At 41.6% G+C, this 19,365-nt stretch overlaps 1 protein-coding gene and 1 long non-coding RNA gene across 8 annotated transcripts in view; one reads left to right on the top strand and one right to left on the bottom strand.

The window, feature by feature from the left end:
* Nucleotides 1-19,365, bottom strand: part of LOC307223255 — a 732,363-nt gene that overhangs the window by 268,998 nt on the left and 444,000 nt on the right. The gene's annotated exons all lie outside the window — the stretch shown is intronic.
* FLRT2 (fibronectin leucine rich transmembrane protein 2) overlaps nt 1-19,365 on the top strand; it is a 92,812-nt gene that overhangs the window by 68,708 nt on the left and 4,739 nt on the right. The window lies entirely within an intron of this gene.

Genomic DNA, 19,365 nt, shown 5'->3' with positions numbered 1-19,365 from the left:
TTACTCAGTGAAAAAGTTTATCACTTTGGGGAAAAGACATCATCTTCAACTGCCTGTGCACAAATTGCCACCTCCCTCTCTCTCTCTCTCTCTCTCTCCCCCAAACACACACAGAGAAAGGAATAACTTCCAGAAGAGTCGCTATATTGGTCTCTTATACTTAAAAAAAACATAAATCCTTGGTGCACTAATTTTAGAGTAACTGCATCAAACCTAGTGGGACTTACTTCTGAATAGACTTGCATAAGGTTGGGGATTCATATTTGAGGCAGCCATGTTGAACATTGAAGCAGAGTAGCCTTCATACTGAATTAGTTAACACAGAACAATTTTGTATATGGCACCTCCACTATTGCCCACCAGAAAAAGAAATTGTATGTGATTCCTGACAGATTATCCCCTGACAGAACAGAAAAGAAAAGTTTGCCTGCTGCTAATTAAGAGTTTCTCTGAGGAAAACCTAAGGAACCAGTAGTGGTCTCTTTTCAGTAGCCTCAAGTAGTGTCAGTGGGAATGCAAATATAATCTCACAAGAGTACTCTATCAAGAATAATTTTAAGAATAAACACTGCACAGGAGGAGCATTTAATCAAGTGATGCTCAAAACCCACAAATTAGCTCCTTGTGAAGGAACACTGGAAAAGTCATGGTCTTTATACGGCTGAGGTGGAAAAGCTTTCGGCGTGCAGTATGTAACACTTGTCATTTTTAGTAAGCCAAGCATCTCGGACAGGAGCTCAAGAAGTGCCAAAGGAAGCCTTCCAAAGCTCAAAAGAGAAAAAGAGAAAAAGCTCAATCCTCTCCTTCCTTCCAAAGTTATGATTAAAGAAAACCTCCCCACAAGCAGGGCTCACTTGTGTCCCAAGCTAGAGTGTTGGGGGGTGAAAGGAAGACTTCTGTGAAATCTTCTGAGAACACAAGCTGGTGGCTCCATTAGACTCCTTCAGCTGAGCAGCCTGTGTCTTGCCACTGCACCCCCATTAGGAAGGCAGTGCCACGCGACATGATATGCAAGTGTCAAGATTATGTCTCTGCAGATGCAAAGTTGAGTCGCTTAGGCCAGTGAAAGCAGCCTTTTCGAATTATCTCCAGACATTTTTGCTAGGCTGCCTGCCTCTCTCTCTAGATAAAAGCAAACAGGGTAGAATAATTTATAGGTAGAGGCCAATTTGCTTGCAAAGACACAAAAGGCTGCTCCCTCTTTCCCCCCTCCCCTTTTTTCAAAACAAGATGCATTGTGCCACATGTGAAATGGATAATTTAGGTTACAAAAGGCACCCCTTGCAATTTACTTTGGCCCTATTACCACATAGGGAGGACCACATCTATTTTTTTTTTAATCACATAGTAAAAACTGATAAAGGAATAAACAGAAACGGAATCTCTCCCTTTTATTGTCAGATCTTGTAGAATTATTTCCTTTTGCAACATTGACTTCTGTTGACACAGTGCAGAGGTATGTAGCCATGAGCCTGAAGGTACTCGTGAATTTTCAGTGGAGGCGCAGGTGGCCTCCCTGGCTAGCAGCGCCTGTTTCCAGTTCCAGCTGTGTCACAATCTGCAGCCCCTTTTGGACAGAAATGACTTGGCGGCTTTAATCCATGCTCTGGCAGCTCCCAGAATGGTTTATTTCAAAGAGGTGTACATGGGGCTGCCCTTGAAACGGACTCTGACACTTTCACTGGTCCAAAACCTAGCAGCTGGCTTGCTGGCCAGGATTCCATTCAGGAGAGTTCATATAACCCCAGATTTCAAAGAACTGGACTCATTTCCAGTTCATTACTGGGCTCAATTCAAGGTGCTCACATTGGTGTTTAATGCCCTTAATAACTTAGGCTGGAAATAACCAGAATACAACCTCCTTCCCAGTTTGCGTGAAGACTGACAGATGAGACCTCTTGGGAGTTCTGCCACCCTCAAAAGTGTGGGGAATGATGGCTTGGGAGAGGGCTGTCTCTGTTGCAGCCCCTAAATTGTGAAAATCCCATCCCACAGATGTATGTCTAGAATCATCGTTCTATATCTTCCACATGTGCAGAAGACATACCATATATATCAGAACGCAGCCTGTTCTTCTGATTGTAATTTTTTTTTTAAAAAAAAATTATTAAAATTTTCCAGAATAAAAAGGAAAGATAGAAAGAAAGGACAAATATAGTTTACACTTAATTTCAATAACATCTTTCCCGGACTTCCCCCTCCCCTCCCCCTCTTGTATTCCATTCCCTTAAATTAATTCCACAAATTCTTACCCCAAATTTTAAAACCTTATTATAATTTTAACTAACCCATTTATTCCGAATTAATTTATCTTATTTATCTTAATTAACCATTTCTCCTTATATTTTATATAATTCCCTAAGATCGACCCCGTTTCCCTTCCACGAATTCCCCTATTTTCAAACAACAGACAAGAAAAAAAAAAGAAAAGAAAAGAGAAAAAAAATATGTAATTTTACAGCCTTTGGGTTCCAAATCTCTTCCCCCCCCCCTATTCCCCGGTTCCGATCCCCAAAATTCATCCATTGTCTACTGCCAGCCTGGTGCATCCACGTCTATATCTCAGCTCCACTTTGCTGTCTTTTGATAGCTTTTAATTTCAAAAAGTCCAATCTCGGAGAAACTCTCAAAAAAGATCATTCTTCTTCCATCCAGACCTCTGTGTTTAAGAGTCTAACTCAAATTTTAAAGTCTGGATGTTCCAAATGCTCCAACTTCGAATTTAGTCCAGCACTTTGCTTTTTCCTGTTCTGCCGCAGAAACCTTCTAATTCAGAAACTTCTTGTTCTCCACAGAGGCTATTGTTATTCAGGAACATAAACTTGCGTCCAGTCCCTTCCTTTCTTCAATAGATAAATCCATTGTCTCCTTTAGTATAGAAACCTCTGTAGACAAAATAATGCTTCGTTTTTGCAGCTTTCCCAAGAGATAACAAGTCCTGCTCAAATCCATAGTATTTTTCCACTTGCTGTTACTGTTGCAATGTCCCAGTCTCCCCCTAGAGGGAATATGGTAACTTAATTTCTTTCCAGATCAGACCCAAAAGTCAAATAACTTGTTGCCTTTATTTCCAGTAATTTATGTCCAAATTGTAACAAATCTAACCGGCAAAGCCATTGTAACAAAGTTCTCTTTTATTTTCCTGCTTTGACAGCTACTTTGACAGCTGTCAAAGTTTCTGTGTCTCTTCGCCAGTCTCTCATAGCGGATCGTTCCCGGTTCCCGGGGGGGTTGCACTTTAGTTCCCACAAACCAATCTTCTCCTCCAGCACAATTATTGTAATTTCCCTTCATGAAATTATTATTTTTTTTCAAATAAGCAAAATTAATCTCTCGATCTTAGTTGTCAAATCCTTGCGTTAAACCATCTACAACGGGGGGGGGGGGGGCGGACTTCCTTTTTGCACCCCCCCCCCCGCTCGCTCCAAATTCGTAGATCAAATTTCCCTTTTAGGTCCAATAAATTTACTCACACGTTATTCTTTTTAGTCCAAATCCGAAATTTCCAAAGAAGAAGTCGTTGCTCTCCGCTGAATGGCATGCGGCTTCGCTAGGCAGGGGAAGCAGTGGACTCATAGCACCACACCCCCCGTCACCCGCTCCACAGCCTTTAAAAAGGCTCCTTTGCAGGTCGGGGGGCGCAAACGGTGCCCGCCGAGTCACCAAGTCCATGGGCATCTCCGCCCATGGTTTTTGAGGGTCCCCGCATCGCCGGCGCGGCAGGACCCAACCCCTACCCAGCAGACTCCCTCCGGAGCTCGGAGGGAGTCCGCCATTCGGCGATGGCGCCGACCCGGAAGTCCCTGATTGTAAAATGTTTTAACTGATTTCAATATTGTATTTTTAGATCTTTGCAACCCATCCCGTGAGCTTATTTTGAAGGGTGGCTAAGAAATCCAATAAAATAATTCTAAAATAATCACAAAGGGGTAAATACCATACTGGTTTTATCCCTTCCCAAATTTTCACCAGTGTTTTACCTGTGTTCAGGTTGGATAGAGAGTGTAACTGTTTCAAAGCATGCTTTTCTTGTGTGCTCTGGATTCCATCACGGTGTTCTGTTGCACCAGATGCGGTTTAGTCATGCTGGCCACATGACCCGGAAAGCTGCCTCTGGACAAATGCCAGCTCCCTCAGCCTGAAGTGAGATGAGCACTGCACCCCATAGTCACCTTTGACTGGACTTAACCATCCAAGGGTCTTTTACCTTTTTTACCCTACTCCCAGGCACATGGGTATAGGATGTAGCCCAAGTCTTGTCCAGGGGTCCTTTACTTCTTCTTTTCTGTGCGAAGTGGGCATTTAACTGATCTCTGTATAGAGCTACAGCTGATGCTTCTGCAAAAAATGTGCTCTTGTATGTTTATTTCTTACGAATTTATTTTACATAAATACATACATATTTTTCACCCCAGAGCAGCTTACACAGATCATTGCAAACAAGATAGCTCCTGGCTCAGACATACAGTCGAAAAGACAGGGCACAAAAGAAAAAAGGGTTGGGGAGGGAGAAGGGGAAAACAAAAACAAATTCAGGCACTAGTTCCAAATGGTTATTATTTATTTATTTGTTTATTTAGTTCTCCCCCTCCCCATTTTACCCTGGGATAGAAACCATTTCGGTAGCTACTGCTAGGTGACGGTTAAAGAAGATGCACAGACAGTAGTTCTCTCAGCAGAGACAATGGAAATCACTTGGCTTCCTTTCTCTCCTTCTGTTCTGTAGCCTGATTTCTGGGCTCCTCGTAAATAGAAAATCTCCATGTATTCCTTTTTGCCTATTAGCACTGGTTGGTGGCAAGGCACACCTGACGGATCCATATCTCTTGAGCTGGGAAATAATACCAGCTCTGTGTGTAACAGGTACGTGCAGCACACTTTCTTGAGAAATGAGTTGTCACGCTTGTCTCTTTAGCCCACACCATTAAAAAAAAAAAGTTTCAATTTTACAAGGTTTAAACTGAAACCACCTTGAGAAATGTGGCCTTGAGGGAAGGTGAATCAAGACACCAACTGCTCTGTTCCCTAGCAGTCTCCTCTTCGAGAGGGAACACGGTTTAATATCAGTCCTGGAGCTGATCATCTGTTCCTTTCAGCCCAGTGGAGTGAAAATGGCATAGTGGTGGCCATCTGGAGGGAGATTATCTGGAATAGCAGCGCTCACAGTTTTCTATATTAGAGGAAGCCGAGATCCACTCATTCACAGGTGAACACTTCATCATTACGGACTCAGGGTTGACACCAGAGAACTCTCTAAAGCGTCAAGCTCAAGCAGGATGCTGGAACACATTTGCTTAGCGGCACTGAGCAAATTACACCTGTGTTTCGCATGCTGCCCTGCTCTGCCATCTGCTTCCAAATGTAGTCAAAAGTATTTGCTTTATTTTGAAAAAGAGGAGCCCTTTGCAGTCTGTGCTCAATGCCATATCACTTGCAGTTTTGAAAATGAGATTGCGTGAGCTCATTCAGTCCACAGACATTTACATTCGAGGTCACTGCACAGGCCAAGTTGAGAAGTGGCCTGAGCCTTAACAACTTGTTGGTTTCCATGGTGTGGTGTGTGCAAGTGTTGTGAAATAAGGTGACCCACTGGCAAAAATGACTATACCTTTAGGAACATCTTGTTTGACCCAGTCTTGAAGCTTGACTTCTTTAGTCTGCATATTACAAGTTTATGACACAATGTGTTGAATTAGCTGTCATTTGCGATGAAGGATGGGATATCAATTTAATAAAAGAAATAAATTTGTATGTGGGGGGGTTATAATGAAATACCAAATAAAGGTGATAGAGGTGTATAAAATTATTCAAGGTGTGGAGAAATTGGACAGAGAAAACTTTTTATCTCTCTCTTTCATAAAGCTGGCGTCTAGGGCTATCCACTGAATGCTGGAAGATTCAGGTCAAAAGAACGTACTTCTTAGTTAAACTATGGAATTGGTCTCAAAAGAGGCAGCGATGGCCACCAAGCTGGGTGGCTTTAATGGAGTATTAGCTTTATCCTCCATGAATTTTGTCTATCATTGGCTTTTAGCCATGAGGAGTATATTCTAACTCCTCTGTGGGAGATAGAAACACAAGTGGGGAGAGTGTTGTACTTGGGATCCGCTTGTGGGCTTCTATAAGAATAGAATGTATCACTAGATGGGCCACTGGCCCAATCCAGTGGACTATTCATATGTTCTTATGGAACATCTATCAGTACTGTACTTTTTTCTTTGGTCTTTCTATTTATAAAAGGAGCTGTACTTATTAGCAATGTGCAATATTTTTCACTGACTTTGTACCATATTAAATGGTACAAAGAAATGCAGTAAAAAGAAAAGGGAGAGCCTGAAGTGGACTCTGGTCCACAAAAAACTAAATAGATTTTTTTTAGCCTTTAAGGGGGGAGGCATTGTTAGGAGGTGGAGCCCAGAAACATGTCCCAGCTCTGTGCTCCTATGTCTTTTGGGCTAAGCTATATCTTGCCCCCTATTGCCCTCTTTTATTTTATTTTTTAGATTGCTTACAGGGCAACTGGGTCCACTGCAAAGTGAACCCAATGTCTTAATCTGCCAGAGGCACTCTGTACATTTCTGTGAATTGGCCTATACCTCGAATCCTTTACATGGTAGAAGTGTGCCCTTAGCAACCAGTCAAAATAGTATGAGGAATTACTCACCGAGGTAATTTGTGCCCTGATTTGCTGTTCTGTTCTGAAGGAGTTTTCCCCTATATGTTTAGTGGTTAACGATTTCTGCTATAGATGAAGCCTAAGCTAAGAAAGGCAAAATCTCTCTGTTTATTCCTCTTCATATTATATCACGTTTTTGTAGAGTTTATCCTGCAAAATATTATCCACTCCTTTTCTTCCTGGACTCCATCCATGTTATTCAAATGACTCAGCTGACAATTGTCACTTATTCAATGGCATTTGATAAATAGCAGAGGCAAACATTTTGTTTTTGTTTTTTATTATTTTTTATTGGTTTTCATTATAGCAAACATCTTATAACATTAAAAAATAAAAATTTGAATAACTGTATCATTTTGCATAATGTTTGTACATTCAATACAGTACCAAAATATGGAATTTCTCCAATCCCCCGACTTCCCTCTACCCCCCCAATGGTTCCATTATTTCATTGTTAAATCGTTCATGTCCAAATCATATTTCCATCCATCCATATCTATTTTTATCAATTTTGATAGTATTGCAAGTGTTTTTTAGAACGCTGCTGATGTATTTACTTGTATACAATGCTTTGTCATATATGCAATACAAGTTTCCCATTCATTTTTAAATTTGTTATCATCCTGATTTCTAAGTCTACCAGATAGTTTGGCCATCTCTGCATATTCCATTAACTTAATTTGCCAATCTTTTTGAGGGCATTTTTTCCTCTTTCCAGCATTTGGCTATTCATATTTGTGCGGCTGGTCTGATGGTCTCCCTCACTACCTCCAGAAGCAAACATTTTGGAGGTAGCACTGGTGAGGGAGACCATCAGTCATGATGTAACTAAAATGCACATCAGAGTTTCATTGTCGTTTTAAAAATGTTCCTTCTTTGATCCCAACACCACCACTTAAAGAGAGCCAATCTTGCAGACCTGGGGAAATGGTAGCAATAGATGACTTTGTTGTTTATCTCATCAAATACTGTAGCAATGCTGGAAACATGTTTGGGTTTTGAAGAAGTAACAAAAGGGGGGGGGGGTGAGACAGTTGCAGCTGTATGACAGCTCCCCCTACTGTTGGTCAGAAATAAACTCTAGTGGGCTCCTCTTGGATGGTGAATTCAAGGCATCAAGGTGACTTTTGTTTCAAAATATGAAGGTGCTGTAAATAGGTATTAGTTAGCGGGTGTTGTGTTATGCACAAGTTTTCGATAGTTTGCATCATTTCAGCAAATGTTTCTCAGTTTGGAATGGTTGAAGCTGAACTAAAAATGAGAAAAGCAAAGGGAATGCAGATCAAGCAAAGGGACAGCATCTGTGGTCTGTGCTCTAACAGAAGAAATAATGGTTGACTTCAATGCTTTTCTGGCAGTGCTCCTTTCTAGCATGTCTCAGACAGCATACTACAATTCCCACAATTCCCTGGAAAGGGTGGTCAATGGTTAAACCACTCTGGGAACGGGCGCTGCTTCAAATGTACAGTGTAGATGGAGCCCATGACTAACTCAGACCCATTCGTTTCAGTATGCTTTCTCCAAGTAGAAGTTAGTTGAATACAACTCACTGTGGTTGAGAAACCAATGTGAGTATAATGAATGAATAATCAGTCTAATATGATTTTAATGAATGATTTAATTAACAATGCATCTGAGATCTTTAATAATGAAAATGCATGGGATTGAGAAATGAAAAAAAAAACAACACCACCAGATTTATGCACTGCTATCAAATATGATGTACGGGATAGGCATATAAATTTAGATGCTTCCTACTACAATGGTGGCTTGTGAAAAGACATTTGGATGTCATGGCTGACCAGGATTTGAATCTTGGCTTCCCAATAATCTATTCACTCTGGTACTTGATAGTTGAATTCAGGGTCCCTGAGCTAGTCAGGTTTGAGACAAATAAGCTATGTCAGCAATGTAGTGTAATGCTCTAAAGCAGATACTCAAATATGCCATATTTTGTTCCAGAATTATCACTCATCATCGGACAGACAGACAGCTGAGCTTGGGAGGATACTGGGGCCCTTGTGTGCAAGTGGTTGTCATGATTAAGATGGAAGAATTCAAGTGAAATTAATTATAGGAACCTCTTTTTTATCCTTTTGTTATGCAGTTCCGTGCATAGTTTTCTCATGCAGCATGTGGCCTATTTTCACTCTCCAAAGCTTTAATTAGAAAGCCTGGTTAAAAGTAAATTAATCTTACTGTGATGTCATACTCTCCTACATCTTCACATGCAGGATATGGAATATAAGGAGAGATCTCATGTGCACTCAAGCATCCAGCACATGTAGATCATCTTTGGAAAATCAGATAAACATGCAATGAGTTTTAAGTGGAGTTAAGCAGATGTGATCCCCACATATTTACGGAAGATCTGAAAAGTGATATGAAAAATGCCTGCTTTAAAATTACCTCCATCTACTTGCCCGTCCACTGAATAAGAGGTAGAAATGTGCAAAAGACTGAGATTGTTTTAAGCTTTAAAGTTTTCGTGTTTGTTCTTAAGTTTGTTCCAATTGTATGATCCCATGGCTACCATACGGGGAAAATACAATTAAAAAGTTTCTCAGTTACCAATAGGAGATAATATTAAAGGAAGCTTAAGAAAGTGAAAGCTCCCCTCCCTTAACATTTTTAAAAATTACTTCCATTTTTTTAACCACTTCCCATAAAATATCTTGATGTGGTTTCATACCAACAATAAAAACAATGCAAAAGAATTCCATATTAAAATGTCCATATTTGCAAACAATTAAAACATCTCTCTGTGTGTAAGTAGCTCCACTTTAAAGGATTATTGAAAAAGGAAATTCTTCAGTAGGTGCCAAAAAGACAACAGAGGACCTGTCTGATATATAATAAGGAGTTCAAAGGGAAGATCCAACCATACTAAAGGGCCGATTCACATTTTACTGTATCTGCAGGAGACCCTGTCCTGCAAAGTACAGTGATCAGTTAGCTAGCTATATATGGCATGAAACAAACCTTTTAAATACGTTTTAAAAAGAATAAGAAAGGAAAGTTTGTTCATTCTTCCAGCTTACTTTTAGCAAAATAAGATTATATGATAGCAAAACAGTTTGAAATTGTGCAATAAAAGGAGCAGAAGTAGATATAACTCGGACTCAAAGAATCTGACACAATAACAACTGCCTTTAGAAAAGGAACCCCAGTGCAGGAGAAACAGCTTTTGACCGCTAAAGGAAGAGAATATGATGGTACCTTTTCATGACTATAATTACCTAGCTCTAAACTTCTGTGTATGAGAGATTTAAGCAATTTGCAGCAAAAGAGCAGCATGGCAAAAACATTGTTGCCACAGTGGGCAGAAAAGTAAGCAAAGATACGGTATAATTCCTCTCTGTTTGCTCACAGGCACCCTGGATATTTATTATTAAACTTAATGATGGGAGGGAGAGACTTCTCAGCCTTATTAATGTAATTACCGTAATCTATTATCAGCTTGTGAGAATAAGGAGGTATTTAGTCTGAAATCTGAGGTTGCTTCCAGATGACCTGTTTATTGAGCATTCATCCATTTGTTGGGGATGCTATACCAGCCACATTCATAGCATATATTTAAAGCACTATGATGTCACTACAAATGGTCATAGCTTCCCACAAAGAATTATGGAAACGGTAGTTTATTATGGATGTTTAGAGTTATCAGGAGGCCCCTACCCCTGCTTCCAGAGCTACAGTTCCCAAGTGGTTTAACAATCAGGCCCTCTTCACAGAGAACACTAGAAATGGCAATTCTGGGAGGGAAAGGTAGCTCCTAAACAACTCTCAGCACATTTAGCAAACCACAGCTCCCAGAATTGGGGGGGGGGCCCTCTTATTTTCAAGTGCTTTCATAGTGTTTTCATTGTGTGCTGTGAATGCACACACAGTACCAGCTATTTATTGAACATTCATCTGACTTGTTTGTGGGGAGGTTCTATGACATTATGTCATGCAGTTGTTATCCCACAATTTCCTGTGTACTTTATTGTCACTTTTCTTGCCAGAAAGTCTGATTTCTTTTCTTTCTTTTGGGTGGGGGAGGGCAGATTTGTTCCACAAGAGCACCAAATCCATCTTAATAGTGAAACCTGAATTTGCCAATATGAGAGTGAGGCTGTGTGCATACACGTGTATATTCAAATCACATTTTCCACCCAAAGAATCAACACCCCCCCCCACGAGCAACATTTCCTGGGACCCTTAACAGAATTCACAGAATTCTCTTGGGGGGAGGGGTTGCTTTAAATGTATGCTGTGTATGCAGCCTGAATCCCACCTGAAAATGGGAAGTTCCCAGAGAAAATAATATCCAAACCAAATTTTGGCATGCAAAGCCTGTGAGAGTAAAAGCAACAGTGCACAAGTCCTCATTTCCTCAGCCCTACTCCTTTTCCTTTTAAATGTGTTTGCATTGCATTCTGTATCTTGAAAGCCCAGGTTGGTTCTTTCTTCTAACGCATAACGAGACATCCCCTTGTATGTATTTACTGTCGGTCATTAAAAATAGAGCTAAGCAGTTTGCGGCTCAATTTTACAGGGTATATCTAACTTTCTTCTCACATCTGCGAAGACGTGGTAGCAGCCAATAACACTTTTATACAATACTCCCCCCCCCCCCACACCTCCCTGCTCTTGATTACATAAAGATTGTGCTAATCACTTCGAAAAGCCAAAACACATTTTAAACAGTCTCAGGGGGATGACTATTTTCAAAGCTAATCCTTCTCTACAATTAAACAGTTATATGCTAAGCCTGTGAGAAATTAAAGGAAGCCCCATTTCCCTTCCATCTTCTGCACCTTGAGTCAATAGGAGAGTGGTAGGTCAGTAGATAGGGAATCTGTGGTGCTCTGGATGTTGCTCAACACCAACTCTCATTGGCTGCACCCAGGGCAGTGGGATTCACAGTCCAGCTGAATGGCCCCTGCAGCCAGAGCCCTCATGCTGGTGCTTCAGTATGAAGAAGGGAAGAGATTCAGCAGAGCACATGGTTTGCATGCAAAAGGTCCCAGGTTCTCTCCCCAACATCTCCAGGTAGGGCTAGGAGGGTAACTCTGAAGCCTGTCAGTGTAGACAGTACTGAATCAGAAGGACTGATGGTCTGACTTTGTATACAGCACCTTTTATGTTTGTACCATTATGCTGGTTATGGCATCAGGGGTTTTGCACCACCAAGAAGGGGTTTTGCACCAGTCCCAAGAGGTGTTCTAAGTGCATTCAGTGAACATGCTCAGAATCCCCCTTGAAGATCAGAAATGAAGCTGGCAGGGGCTCGGCATGTTCTGTAAACATCTAAATACTGACTCCAGCCCTTTGGCCCTTCAGCTTTCCTGCAAAACCATTACTCACACATATCAGGGGAAGCTGCCCCCCCCCCACCAGGATTTTTGATTAATGGTTTTAATGTAAGCTTCAAGAAGAGAACCCTGGTGAAGATTATGTGTGATGTAAATAAGTCAGTTTTAAGTTTTGATTCGAATGACTGAATGGATCAATTAAATCAGTACATGGAAGCAGCATCCTTAAGCTGTGCCTTGTACATAGTTTACAATACATTGTGACACAGAAAAGCAATCAAGGCTTTGAAAGGCTGGAAAAATGATACAGTTGAATGATGATCCTGTCTCCACTATTAAATAGAACAAATTTATTTAAAATATACATTTGTACAAGAGTATTGGCACACTGGAATAGATTTGCGTCTTAAGGTTTCACACAATCGTGTTTTCGAGTCAGAAGTACAGATCCTTCAGGATTTGATTGATCCTGTAGGATTTGATTGGTTGTTTTGCTACATCATTTGAGCTGCAGTCCTAAACAAGAAGGCATACTTTGCTGCCTCCATTGCATCCCCATTATACTATTCGGCAGCGCTTTTCCTGGTAGTATGAGGCCTTTTACAGCCTGGAGATAGCAGAAACAATAGCTCACTGTGACTTGTTTGCAAAGCATTTTGAGGAGAACATTGCTTGCATCCACTACACCCTTTATTCTGCTCTTACAGCATATGAATCTTAAGGGGTGTCCAGAACACTATCCTGTTGTGTTGGTTGAGTTTCAATTAGTAAGGCTGGGGTAAAAGGACCCCTGGACAGTTAAGTCCAGTCAAAGGTGACTATGGGGTTGTGGTGTTCATCTCGCTTTCAGGCCAAGGGAGCCGGCGTTTGTCCACAGACAGCTTCCCAGGTCATATGGCTAGCATGACTAAACTGCTTCTGGTGCAATGGAACATCGTGACGGAAACCAGAGCACATGGAAACACCGTTTACCTTCCCGCCAGAGTGGTGTCTATTTATCTACTTGCACTGGCATGCTTTCAAACTGCTATGGGAGCAATGGGAGCTCACCCCATCACAGGGATTCAAACCGCAACCTTCGGGTCGGCAAGTCCAAGATGCTCAGTGGTTTAGACCACAGCGCCACCCACATAGTCAAGGTGTTTGGATCAGTCAGGTTGACTGCTTTCCCTCTGGATCCTTGCCCCTCTTGGTTGATAAAAACTAGCAGGCAGGGGACAGCTGGCTGGGCCAGGGAGGTGATTAATGACTCCTTGTGAAAGGGGGTTGTCCCTGCCCGCTTGAAGGAGGAAGTGGTAAGACCACTGCTTAATAAACCCTGCTTGGGTTGTACAGCTTCCAATCGCCCCTTCTTGGGCAAGTTTCTTGAATGGGTGGTTGTGGACCAGATCCAGGTGCTCTTGGAGGAAACAGATATTCTAGATCCATTTCAATTGAGATTTGGGCACAGAAACTGCTCTAGTCACCCTCTATGATGACCTCTGTCTAGAGAGAGACAAGGAAATGTGTCTCTGTTAACTCTACTTGACCTTTCAGCGGCTTTTGATCATGGTATATTTCTGGAGCAGCTGTCCAAGTTGGGGGTGGGTGGCACGGCTTCCAGTCCTACTTGGATGGTCGTTTCCAGAGGGTGATGTTTGGGAAGTGCTAGTCAGCTTTGTGGAGCCTTCATTGTGGGATTCCTCAGGGTTCATCTTGATCTCCCACGCTGTTCAACATCTACATGAAACCACTGGGTGGGGTCATCCAGAGTTTTGGAGTACGCTGTCTGCAATAAGCTGATGACACGCCGCTGTACTTCTCCTTTACATCTGCAGGTGTAGCAGTGGATGTGTTGGACTGTTGCATAGACTGGATTAGAGCCAATTAACTGAAGCTCAATCCAAATAAGTATGACACGCTGTTAGTGGGTGGTTCCCTAGACCAGATGGATGGGAGGTAGCTGAAGAAGAAGAAGAGTTTGGATTTGATATCCCGCTTTATCATTCTCCTTTCACTTCCTCCCCCACAACAACACTCTGTGAGGTGAGTGGGGCTGAGAGCCTTCAAAGAAGTGTGACTGGCCCAAGGTCACCCAGCAGCTGCATGTGGAGGAGCAGAGTCACGAACCCGGTTCACCAGATTACGAGTCTACTGCTCTTAACCACTACACCACAGCTGACCCTACACTTCTTCGGAACGTAGCTTGGGGATACTCCTTTTGTCTATGCTCTAGTGTAGATTACTTCAATGTGTTATATGTGGGGCTGCTTCTGATGATGGTTCAGAAACTTCAGTGGGTGCAGAATTTGGCAGCCAGTTTGCTCACTAGGGCAAGACAATTTGAGCATATAACACCGATCCTGGCCTGACTTTACTGCCAGTTATTTTCCTGGCTTGTAGCACTGGGAGTAAACCCCTTTGGATCCAGCATTTCTAAGCTGATTTGCATAGGATTGCTACTGTGGGTTAAGTCATGGTGAAAAAAGCCCCCGGCTATCATTAGTTTCAAGCTACTTTTCTCCCAGCACTTTCCCCCCAGCATCAAATCACTTCATCTCTTTGCTGCTAGCGGCTTGCTTTATAAACATAGTGGGTGATACAGCTTCTGCCCTGAGGAATGTACAGTTGACAAAGGTAATTGCAGAGGGAAACAAAGCTGCATCGATCAGGCTGACAGTGGACACATGCACATTGAAGCCATATGCGCTGGTTATTGGTTCCATTTCCACTCCACACACTTCGTCCTGCATTCACCCCTCCTCTTCCCTTCCTCATTCATCACGTTTGTCTTCTCTGCCTCATGCCTGTGGCTTTGGCCTGTTCCCTTTCTAATTCTAAATTCCATTAGTAATGAGGCAGAAAGGCAGGTGTAATTAAACTTGTGTCAAGAGGGATATGAACAAGGAGAATGCAATATTCTGGTGAACAGGCTTTATAGGGTAGTTTCCTATTAATGTACTAAAATGTGGGTGAAGCTAACCCAGACTTTAGCTAGAGACATCATATTTCTTGAAAAGCTTTGTTGTTGGGGAGAGACATTTGGGGGGGGGGGAATGAAATATATCAAATACTGGATTTCTAATCAGACTTACTTTACTACTTTAAGAATATGGAATGTACTGTGTATGACATAGGACATAAAACTGCATTTTTGGAGGGGTATATTTGGATCCATTTAAAAGTATAAATGCCTTTGAACCATAGAGATCGAAAATAGATATATCTTAGGAAAAATAGAAGTGTCAGATTTGTGAGAGAAAGGATAGCCATAGAATGAAGCAAAGACAAATATCAGAGTGTGAAAGGAGAAAACTGACATTCATAGGACAGGCAACAAACCACAAGGAAGAATGGGGAAGGGGAATCATGTCATTGGAAAAGAAAGATATAATGCACAATTGTTAAAAACGAGGAAGTTGGAACATTTTTCTATCTAAAGAAAATGGAAAATCAAGAGAAATAAAGTCCTGATAGACAGAAAAACTTGGATAAGGTGTGCATGTGAGAAGAGCAGCAAACAATAAGTGCTTCAAAGTACATTGTATGAGCTTCAGTAACAATAAATTAATTATTGTAATGATATATACATAAAAGTATAGAAACCCTGTGATGGGGGTGGGATAGTAGTACACAGGAGAAACAATAAATTAGAAAGTAAATAGAAAATGCTAAAAGAAAAAACGGAATAAGTATAGAAAATGGGAGAAATGGAGGCATTATAACAGTTGGAAAAGGGGAATATATGAAAATGAATGACAGCTATCCATATGCTCCATGAAATGAGCACCAAGCAAAGTTACAAAGTTAATAGAATGAACTCAGTGAGCGGAAGAATTGTATAAGTAAGTAACTGAAAGAAAACCAGAGGCATTTAAAAAGCATTAAAGCGTTTTGACATTTCACCCTGAGAAAGCAGTAACATTAGAGGAAAGACATCAATAAGAAAAAGAACAGTATTCGTTTCAAGCTAGGTCACCAAGTATTTGAAAACAGTTCAGAGCAGAGTAGCATATATAGTGTAGAAAAGAAAAGAAATGAAGGGGGAGGAATCACAAGCGTTGAAAAATACACTGAAAAATATTATAAAATATTTAAAACACTAGGGATGGTGGAAGCATTTCAAGTGAGAGGGTCAAAGTTGTGCAAGAGAAACTAGTTGAATGGGGTGGGTTTTTTTAAATGGGACCCAGTCCACTTTCAAGCTGGGCTAAATTCATAATAGAGCTTTCCTCGTATTTCATCTGCTCCTTTTCCCCTCCCTCTTAGTTACTTTTCATGCCCATTCCTTAACAGACTACAAGGAAAAAAAATAAAAATAAAAATAGCAAAATATAAAATCCCACCCCATATCCCCTTGTTTTTAATAATTATTTAATGTAATTATTTAATGTGATTTGATTTGATTTTTATCTCACTACATCTGAGTAAAGGGCAAATCCTTACAAATAGTACTGATATTGCATAGAGAACATAATATTAGAAAGATCCATAACTTCTTATTCTTTGACCACGAAGTTCATGGGCTTCAGAAAACAGATTTGCATGAATTGAAAGGGTAATAATAATAATAATAATTTATTTATACTCTGCCCATCTGGGTGGCTCCCAATAGAATATTAAAAACATGATAAAACATGTTTAGACAGCCAGGTTTTACCCTAATTTACTCGGTGCCTATTTGTATCATTAGCTGGACTTGACCCCTACCTTTCTTAAAGTAGCATGTGCCTCTCTGAGGGGATTCTCATTTTATTTGGAATGATTGAACGGAAGGCAAATGGATAGACCAGTGTAATGTGGGTAGATTATCAGTCTGGGAAACCTGAGCTCACAGCCCCATTCTTGTGCCCATCGCTGTCTCTTAACATAACCAACCTCACTTGGCTTTTGAGGGAGTAAAATGAGGCGGTGAGGTAACTATGTGTGCCACTCTGTGATCCTTGGAGGGAGGGTGGGGTGAAAATGATCATAGTTTAATTGGGTTTGCTTTTTTAAGGGAGAAGGCAATTGGGAGATGTGTTGTTGCACACACAAATGTAAGGTTGTGGTCATCCAGCAGGAACATTGTTGCAAAAGTGGGTTTAAAGGTAAAGGGACCCCTGACCATTAGGTCCAGTCATGACCAACTCTGGGATTGCGGCACTCATCTCGCTTTATTGGACGAGGGAGCTGGCGTACAGCTTCCGGGTCATGTGGCCAGCATGACTAAGCCGCTTCTGGCGAACCAGAAATGCCGTTTACCTTCCCACCGGAGCGGTACCTATTTATATATTTGCACTTTGACATGCTTTCGAACTGCTAGGTTGGCAGGAGCAGGGACCGAGCAACGGGAGCTCACCCCGTCGCAGGGATTCGAACCGCTGACCTTCTGATCAGCAAGCCCTAGGCTCTGTGGTTTAACCCACAGCGCCACCCACGTCCCTAAAAATGGGTTTATGTGGCTGTAATCTGAAGACTCTGAAAACCTTCCTTTAGTTTATTTGTGTGTGTTTTTAAAGGGGGGGGGGCTCATGATGGCCAATCTGGTTGGTATGATTTAGAAGGGAGCCCATGCACGTTAAAGAATGGTAAACTGTCACAGAAGATGTGTGTTAGAATGTAATCCTGTTAAAAATGTCTTTGCAGTATCACAGCATCTTACATAATTGAAAAGGAACTGGTCCTCTATGACAGAGGCGGCTTGTAAGAGATCAAAGCCTCAAACAGTGCATTAGGTAATCTGTCCATTTCCACAGGAGCACAGGGCACACCGGTGAGGCAAAAATTGAATGTTCTGCCTTAACCAGGTGTGAGACTATGATTTGGATTGTGCTGTGAAAAACAAAATAGATCAGTTTATTTAGCTAGCTAATGTCGGCATCTCCCCCCTCCATGTGCACACGAACACACACACACACACACACACATTTGATACAGTTTGGGTAAAATCCTGGCAGCTGTTAATTACCTACAATTCAATTAACAGTGGGAGCTTAATGTGTGTCATACTTCTCTCTGTACTTTATTATATAAGTTACTGTAAGATCAACTAATGCCATCAGTTCAAACAAATGTATTGAAATGTAAGTAATGGAAGTATTGCCCCCTTATTAGAAAATACAAATTAATCATCAAGCTTGAGATCTTTCATAACCAGCATTATCCCAGCATGCTTTAAGGAACTAAATATTTCAGCTTTAAATTTAAATAATGAATAATGCCAGAGGGAGAAAGCAAAATTAGGACTGCTTTGAACATTACTGGCTGAACTGCATGGTAAAACCTTTCCAAATGGAACAGAACACTCTCTCATTTATCATCCCCAGCATCAGGTCATCAAAGATACTAGAGGTAGTATTGTCATTGTAACTACTAGCCGTTGATAGCTTCGTCCTCCATGAATCGGTCTGAGCCACTTGTAAAGCCAGTCAAGTTGGCGGCCATCCCTACATAATGTGGGACGAAGTTCCACAGTTACATTGTACTACGAGAACAATATTCTCAGGGCTGGTGCTACCATTAGGCAGAGTAAGGAAGCTGCCTCAGGTAGCAGTCTTCGGGGGGCAGCAGGGGCAGTCCCAGCCATTTCTCTTTGCATGATATCAGAGCTGTGTGTTCTACAGAGCCTTTCACTGTAGGTAGGTAGGTAGGTGTACGTATTGCATAACATTTATACACAGCTTGATTGTACAAAACTTCAAAGTGGTTTACATTAAAATAAAGAAAAAATCACAACCATACTTTAAAACATGCATGCACCCTCTAAACTAGCCTGCTGCTCTCAAGGCAGTGGAGGATGCTATCCTACTGCCAGTATTAAAGTAAGATCCAATCAGCTTCTAGCATGCAAAATGGGGAGGTGCCATCTTGTCCTCTGCTTCAGGTGGCAAATAGTCTTGGGCCAACCTTGCATGTGCTGTGTGAAGAATTACTTAGCTCACTGGAAAAGCTTTGTATGCAGAAGGTCCCAGGTTCCATCCTCAGCATTTTCAGGCAAGGCTGAGAGAAGACTCTCAGTCAGAAATCCTGTCAGAAATCCTGGAGAGCCAGTGCCAGATGGACCACTGAGCTAGATGAACCATTGGTCTGACTCACTATAGAACGGTTTGCTATGTATTGGATGGGGCGGTTGGGGGATGTTTGTCCTGAATCTCCCAAACACCCAACCTCATTAGATGACTCCACTTTCTGGCGTTTTGAGAGGAGAAGAAAAACACCACTCCCATTTTCTCCACACAATGCATGGCTTTATTATGCACCTTGGGGTAGGGGTAGCAAGCAGTACCTAACTTTGAAGTGCACCAGAGTCACTGCTGCCCCCAAAATCCTACCAGGAACTCTGTGCAGCTTAAAACTCTAACCTGAGCTTGCTGCCCACTGCTATGTCATTAGCCTGGGAACCAATTATCCTTCTTGCTTCCCCAGCTG

The sequence above is a fragment of the Podarcis cretensis genome (genome assembly GCF_951804945.1).
Source record: "Podarcis cretensis genome assembly, chromosome: 1".
Lineage (NCBI taxonomy): Eukaryota > Metazoa > Chordata > Lepidosauria > Squamata > Lacertidae > Podarcis > Podarcis cretensis.
The sequence above is the reverse complement of the archived record's forward strand: the minus strand, read 5'-3'. Positions and strand labels throughout refer to the sequence as shown.